The sequence below is a fragment of the Antennarius striatus genome, chromosome 12 (assembly GCF_040054535.1).
Source record: "Antennarius striatus isolate MH-2024 chromosome 12, ASM4005453v1, whole genome shotgun sequence".
Taxonomy (NCBI): Eukaryota; Metazoa; Chordata; class Actinopteri; order Lophiiformes; family Antennariidae; genus Antennarius; species Antennarius striatus.
This window is the reverse complement of record NC_090787.1, coordinates 15,519,215-15,527,186: the sequence shown is the minus strand read 5'-3', so window position 1 is coordinate 15,527,186 and position 7,972 is coordinate 15,519,215. Positions and strand designations below refer to the sequence as shown.

The 7,972-nt window shown below is 39.4% G+C and overlaps 1 long non-coding RNA gene across 2 annotated transcripts; it reads right to left on the bottom strand.

The window, feature by feature from the left end:
- Positions 1-3,411: 3,411 nt before the first annotated feature.
- Positions 3,412-7,959, bottom strand: LOC137604688 (uncharacterized). Of its 2 annotated transcripts, none has more exons than XR_011037661.1 (3): positions 5,952-7,959; positions 4,754-4,865; positions 3,412-4,679 (listed from the first exon to the last, which is right to left on the bottom strand). It is a non-coding gene; the product is annotated as an uncharacterized lncRNA (long non-coding RNA). The 2 variants fall into 2 exon arrangements; XR_011037660.1 differs by having other exon boundaries at positions 5,071-7,807.
- Positions 7,960-7,972: the final 13 nt, after the last annotated feature.

Here is a 7,972-nt window from a genome sequence, read left to right as displayed (position 1 = left end):
TACAGCAGGTTTTTTATGAACGTATGTACATATTTATTTATTTATTCATTGATTCATTCATCATCCATCCATCCATCCATCCATTATCCATCCATCCATCCATCCATCCATCCATCCATCCATCCATCCATCCATCCATCCATTCATTCATTCATTCATTTATTCATTTATTTATTTACTTATTTAATTATTTCAACTTGTATTATTTCGACTGAATATTAAAAAAAAACATTTCCCATTATTTAATACTACTGACCCACTTTCATAACATTCATAGCATTCCTATTTTGAATATAAGTCATCTGTTTTTTGAATAGTCCATGTTCTCCTGATACAGCTAAACTTTTTAAAAACATTTTATTTAACAAACACACAACAAACAGACAAACAAACACAAAAAGTACAAACACACAAAAAGTAAGGAAATTAGTCTTTGGTACATTCTTTGTTGTAACAATGCTTCTTGACAATAAATCATATACTGTACCACTGGAAAGTCTGTGTATTTAATTTTTTAAATGGTGCAACATTTGTGAAGAGGGCGGCACGGTGGCGCAATGGTTAGCGCTGTCGCCTCACAACACGGCGGGTCTGGATTCGAGTCCCGCTCTGCGCGGAGTTCGCTTGATCTCCCCTTGTCTGCGTGGGTTCTCCGGCTCCTTCGCACCTCCAAAAGCATGCGCTTCAGGTTGATTGGCCGGTCCTAAATTGCCAGTAGGAGTGTGTGTGTGTGTGTGTGTGTGTGTGTGTGTGTGTGTGTGTGTGTGTGTGTGTGTGTGTGTGTGTGTGTGTGTGTGTGTGTGTGTGTGTGTGTGTGGTTCCGCGGTGCACTGGAGTGTCCCCTGCCTCACTTCCTAAGCCAGCTGGGATAGGCTCCAGCTACCCGTGACTCGCTACGACGGATACAGCGGTGGTGGATGAAATGAATGAACATGTGTAAGGTAAGTTCAAGAATCAGCACGACACTTTTGACTAAACTTATTTAATTCAGTGCTCTTGGAATAAAGATAAAATGTATATGGAGTCAATTTGTGTGACACTCATGTTCTATTTCTCTGTGTACCTTTAGTGATAAGTACCCCAATAAGTCCTCAGTGTACGGTATTTAATCATAAAACATCTTTTGTGTATCAACTGTAATGGTTGTGAAAATAAAATTAGTTTACTCAGATGATCGTGAACTCACATCAGGACTAGCAATTGCAAATTAATATCACTAGATGGAGCTCCTGCTCTATGAAAATAATTCTGAACCTATCTGTCGGTCACCTGCCAGGAGTCAGGTAGTAATGATAATACCTTATGTTAATTAGAAAAAATGTTCCTCTCACCCTTGTATGGTGGTATCTGTGTGTCATCCTCAATCTCGGGTCCTCTACCAGAGGCCTGGGAGTCTCAGGTTTCTGCGCAGTATCTTAGCTGTTCCTAGGACTGCGCTCTTCTGGACTGAGGCTTCAGTTGTTTTTCCAGGAATCTGCTGGAGCCACTCTTCAAGTTTGGGGGTCACTACCCCAAGTGCTCCTACTACCATGGGGACCACATTTGCCTTGATCTTCCACATATGTTCCAGTTGTTCTTTTAACCCTCAATCTTTTTGTGTTCCTTCTTCCTGATGTTGGCATCAGCTGGAATTGCCACATCTATCACCACTGCTCTCTTCTGCTCTTTGTCCACCACTACTATGTAAACACACACACACACACACACACGCACACGCACACGCACGCACACACACACACACACACACACACACACACACACACACACACACACACATATGTATATGTGTCTATATATACTTATTTTTGTGTCCTATAAATAACCGCAATGAGGTGTTGAAATGAGGTCAGTGTTGAATCTATTTTTCTTTGCCACCATGTTTTGTGTGTAAGAACATGCTCAGTTTTCCATAGTGACTCCTTATTTTTGCCTACAAAATAGCTTGAAGATTTCCAGAGTAATCTGAAAAATATTTGCATGGTGGCCACATGAACGCATAATAATATTTAGTATAATCTTTTAAGAATACATTTTTAGTAAGAAAGTTTCACTATATTTAACCGCTTTACACGCTCTGTGTATAAACGAACCAATATGACTCAATATAAACTAAAGGTTGATGAAATTACTGACAAAAAGTAAAATATTTAAGTCTGTTACACCAAACATTATACATGCCTGTGGAATTTTAAGCCCTCTTTCCAATCTACATGTCAAATAGGGCTTCTGATATTCACAGACAACTGCAGTATTTAGCATCTTTTTGAACATACTTTAATCATGCAGGAGCAGAGGACATGAGCTCACTGCTCAACAAAATGTTTTTGGCTCAATGACATGACAGAGCATCTACAAATGGAAAGCATGCCTAATAATAGAGATTCTTTATTTAGACTGAGTGATAAAACTGAGTAGTATTGGAAAGTACCTGCCAGCTGTGTTTTAAAAATGGCACAGTATCAAGTGACCAGTTTTATTTCTGTATGATCACCCTCTAAATAATGTACTGTACTTAGGAACCCTATCTGTCTTTTTGAAACATTTGAGAGAGACTTGAATTCAGTGGTCAGGCTTCGGGTTAACTCAGGATCTTGTGCGGGTCTTGTATATTTTTTGTCTTTCTTACATTATTTTATTTAATCATGTTTTTTATGAACAAACCCACTTAAATATGTGTGCTAAACTTGAGTATGAATCAATACAGGACTTTTATGGGTCAATTTGATCCCTGTGGTTATGAATTCATCTATTAGCAAAGTTCTAAATTGCACAGAATTTTTGTTATTCTCAAAACAATGGTCTGTAATCATGGATATGTGTGTGTCTGCACCTTCACAATTTCTAATTTCACTGCTATTTTATCTGATCCCTGTATTTTACAGTGTTTGCACCCCCCATACTAACTGGTTTGTACATGTATCAATGCCAACTTGTGTCTTACAGCAAAGTTAGTCCTCAGTCAGCTGCCAAAGCCCTGTAAGACCTGTTCAGTGTTTTTGATGTCAGCTAATTCAAAGGTAGCGGGGCTTTGACAGGAGAGACACGAAGAGCTATGGTTACATGTATGTGTACAATACAAATAAAGGGTGTCGTATGACATTAGACCGGTGTTTCTAATGAGCTGAAACAAAGTCAGAAAATAAAGAGGAGAGGAAAATAAGTAAATTGATACCTTCCTTCTATTTGTCTCCTGCTTAAATAAGTATTATCAAAACTGCTGAATACCTATAATGATTATTTAGCTCCAAGGGTCCGTTTCATGAAGCAGGGTTAACAAACCCTTGAGTAAAACCTCTAATTCTTGGTTGACTTACTCTGAGCCTGTAAACCCGTAGGCGTGGGAGTCAATGCAAAGTTTAAATATAGTCCATTACTATCACAATGAAATTACAGGGGAAAAAGGCTTGGTAGTCTATTAATTTATTTTATTTAGGCACAATCCAGCAGAGGACAAGCATGCATGGCAGCAGCGGGGAATGTCATTTAACAACATTGTTCACGCAGGTCAGACTTCTGCAGCATCTCATGGGAGTACCTCCTCATTTTCATTATGTTTGACATTGTACAGTAAATATTAAGTGGCCGTTTGACTGTTCAGTTGTTTTATCGCCAACATAACCCTCTTTACACATACATAAATGTACTGTCATCTATATCAACATCTATTAAATAACGAAACCTTTTAATAAAACTTTTTAATGTTTTATAAATAATCAGTAAATCAACATGTATGTTACAAAAACAGTTCACAAGAAGAATATTCAAACCCATGCATATACTTATATAAGAACTGAAATCAAGAGCCATTTTGCATGATTTCCTTGACAATAGCCATACTGCTTTAGTTCGTACATCAATAGCTGTGGCACTGCCTAGAACAGCTTTTAGACTTCCAAGTTTTAATGCATCCTGTTTCAAAGCGGTGATGTATTGTAATTGTCAGTGTTTGTGTCTTCGTCCGTCTATCCGTTCGTCCGTTCGTCCATTCGTGTGTCCACCAAATATCTTCACAACCGTTGCAGATAGAAAGATGAAACAAAAAGCAGATTACTCGGGCGGCAAAGGGGGTGAAATGAGATGATGACCTTGACCTTGAGAAAACTAGGTCAAAGTCAAATTTCAACTTTTCTACACTCAGAAACCGGATAAGATAGAAAGAGGCGGGAGAAGGCCGTAGATCAAAGCTAGTGCTTTGATCTACCTATGCACTAGCTTTGATCTATGGTCATAGTTACGCACTAGCTTTGACCTACCCTGACAGGTCAAAGCTATGTACTTGTCAGGTACTACTTCCAGGGTACCCTGAGCTACCCTGGAAGTAGGCCAGGGTAAGTCGCGGAATGTTGCAGTTTCTGAATGCCTTGGTTCTTATTTTCTGTGTGTTTTAGTCACATGATACACGTATTGTTCACCTCTAGTAGAGGCAATAGTATGAAGAACAACACAATTACGTCACAGGCCCTCTCAGGGGTCATCCTGAGGGGATGTAGACACTAGAAACAGACTTTCAGCAGGCCTATGGTCATCTCCTCCCAGCCTCTCCTCCTGCAGTGAGCCCAGTTGAAGTTCTGTGTGTGTGTATGTGTGTGTGGGGGGGGGCTACGTTACGTGTAAGGGGTCAGCAGCCTCGGTTACCATGAGTAACCCCTGTCCTCCACACGAAAGTCTTTCAAAGTCTCCTGTGATGTACAGAGGATATATCAGAGTGGAGTAAAGGATGGACAAGTGAGTTATTGCAAACCATGCTACGTACCCCATTACAGTCTGTTGCTCAGGTAAGACTCATCATACATCTGTGAGTCAGGAACCGACCTAGAACACTTTGCCTCCACATCAGAAATGTAGTCAGCAGCATCACATGTGATCTGGACAGACGGTAGTCTATCAATGAAGCAGTCTTTAACATGTTGAAACAGCAGTCAATCTACATGTACCTGCACATCTACGAAGCCAATTACATTGGGAAATCCTGAAGAAATTAAGGTTACTGAACCAAGTCTGGTCTTGTAGCACAATGTCATTAAGAAAATAAGATTTCGAATTCATTTATTAGATTTCTACAACATTCACCTCCAATCCTGTGGAGCTCCTCCTTGATGATTGTGATAAGTTTATCTCCAGGAAATAGACAAATCGGAGTAAACAGGGTTTCAAGGCGAGGCGCACTCATCATCTCCCACATTCCATAAAAAAACTACCGTTTCCAAAGAGAAAAACTAAACTAAACCTAACGCTACACCCAATAGTTGTATGAATTCTACAGGAATAACAGTGGTAGAACTTTTAATTGTATAGTATGTGTCATATTTCTCTGGGACAAGCAGTGTTTGTACAAATAACAACGCCGTGTGACCACATCATTCTAGAGAAAAGGTGCTTTCTTCTAGATCCATGCTTGCCCCCTAACACTTTTTCTGCTTTGCAGAGTTTTGAATAGCAAAAAATTTGCAGAAACCCTTAGCAGCAACGCTGGCTTAAGGTGACAAAGGAACACGACTGAGCAGTTAGCCCAAAGATATTAAACCGCTCGCTATTGATGTTTAATCACATATGGAATTAGTGGCACAGATAAGGTACATTTGATGACAACTTACAGGCAACTTTTCAGAAAATGCCATAGAGATATGTTGTAATGTAATGTAATGTAATGTAATGTACATGTAATATATTTCATTATTCCCCACAGAGAAATGTTATATTGAATCACCACTTCGTTCATAAAAAGATATCCAATCAAGTGTGGTGTGGCTGGTATTTTATTTTTGACACGGCTTAAATGAAACTCACAAAACAAAGCAAACAAATAAGAGATGTATCAGCGAAACACATTGGTGAGCATTTAGAATTAATATGGACAGCACTGATCTTACAAAATTTTGGAGTTCTAGAGTGTATTAGGGATTAAAAACCTGACCCTCAAGTTGCTGTTGTTTTGTGTTCATGTCAATTACCATCCATCCATCCATCCATCCATCTTTAACCGCTTCATCTGCTGTCGGGGGTCACGAGGAGCTGGAGCCTATCCCAATTGCTTGGGTGTGAGGCGGGGGACACTCTGGGTGTCCACGGATGCCAGTGCATCGCGTAGCCACACAGAGACGCAGTCAATTCAACAATACAATTACATTTAAATTCTGCTTTTGTCATATTTTGCTCAAATCAGCAGAACAAGTCTTATGACTGGCCTGCCTATGCAATAGGCTCATCTCCAAATGTTTCATTTGGAGATGAGCCAATAACCTTGTCAGAGGCATGAGAGACATTCACATCACGCTGTCACTGTCAAGGACAATCTTTCAGAGGCAGGTGCTGCAGTTGCTCTCTGCTAAATGCAAAACATTGATTCATGATGGGAAACTATTGGCTGTCTGAGCCTGAGGGCTCATTGGTACAAATATTTTAGGTAAAACTTTCATTTACTGTTTGATTGTGAAAATACTTATTGTGCTATACTGTATTGGTTTATAGCGTGAAGCTTTATTTCTTTAACAGAATAAGTGATACTTTTTCAAACTATAATACTTACTTTACCATATAAAATACATGTGCCTTCTTCTTTAGCTCATTCTATTTTAATGTATTTACAGTTTGATTAGGCCTGTTGCCCCTTTGTCAAGGAGATTAAGTTTTTTGTTTCCACTTGCAGGATGACTGAACAGTACCCTGACATTTTTTTTTAAATGAAACGTGTTAAGACGGTTTTTACACACAAATCCAGACATTTTTAGAAGATTTCATGATAATCCTTTTTTTAAAATATATTTTTGTCATTCCTATAAAAACACTTTCTGTTGATGTTATGATTATACTGATATGTATACTGGTAAGATTGAGGGACATCTCTTATCATGATTGATTTTCATACTTACTAAAAATGCTTAAATTGAAACTCAGGATCAGGATTGGCTCTCTACTCTTAAAATTTCATCACTCAAATGTTTTTGTTTCCTGATCTTTGCAGCCCTTGTAGAGCGGAAGGAGGTAAAGGTAAACAAGTGAAAGTGAATTGATTCATGCTTCCTGCAAACGCGATGCCGCCGCCAAAATTCCTGATCGACAGAAACGTTTCATGGGAAATGTAGTTTTTAGTGACATGGAATTTTCCAGAATATTTGTTATGGGGGTGAGTGGAAATTTACTCGGTCTGCCTCCTTGCAGCGGTATCTCTGCCTCAGGGACGTTTGTGAAGTCATCCACATTGGACTGCTGAACCCACAGTCAGTCAATATGCGTCTTTGTGCGTTATTGATTTTTATTTACCTGACTTTTACAGATAACTCAGGATCCAGCTCGAGTACAAATTTTAGATTTTCTTAATCCTCATTATTTAACATAACGTTCCTCATGGCGAACGTAATATTTCCTGGGCGTGAGAATCAGTATGATCGATAGTCCTCAATGTCAGTGATGTTAGGAGACTATAATCCACGGGTTTCCTCCTACTTCTCTAAATGATTAACCTTTAATAATCTCCGCTTTACCATCTTGCTTGCAAATACATACGTTCCTTGTTCCTTGTTGTTGGCATAAAAGCTTAAAAAAATAATGCAATGCATTAAAATTCTGCAGTCAGGCTCCAGTGGACAGCGTCTCTATTGTTCTAGAAATCTGCATCATCCCACGACCTGACTATAAATTATTCTAGGATCATCCAGAAACGGAGGTAAACAAATCATCTTCATTTTCAGTTTAGAAAAAAAAAAAAAAATTCAAATAAAAAAAATTGCAGTCCAATAACGGTTTCACCAGTGATGTCGTCACTATCGCCCAGCTCTGACGTCATATCCATCTAGCCCCACAAACCTTGTCGTACTTTGTTTTACGGCCACGTGAAGGTCGTGGCGTGGAGCCCACATTACTGATCGGAGTACTCCTGACTGCCTTTAATCCGTTAATCGTCGCGGGCGTGTTCGGGCGCGCGTGAGGGGCGTGGCTCTGGAGGGGCGTGGCTCTGGAGGGGCGGTTATAAACA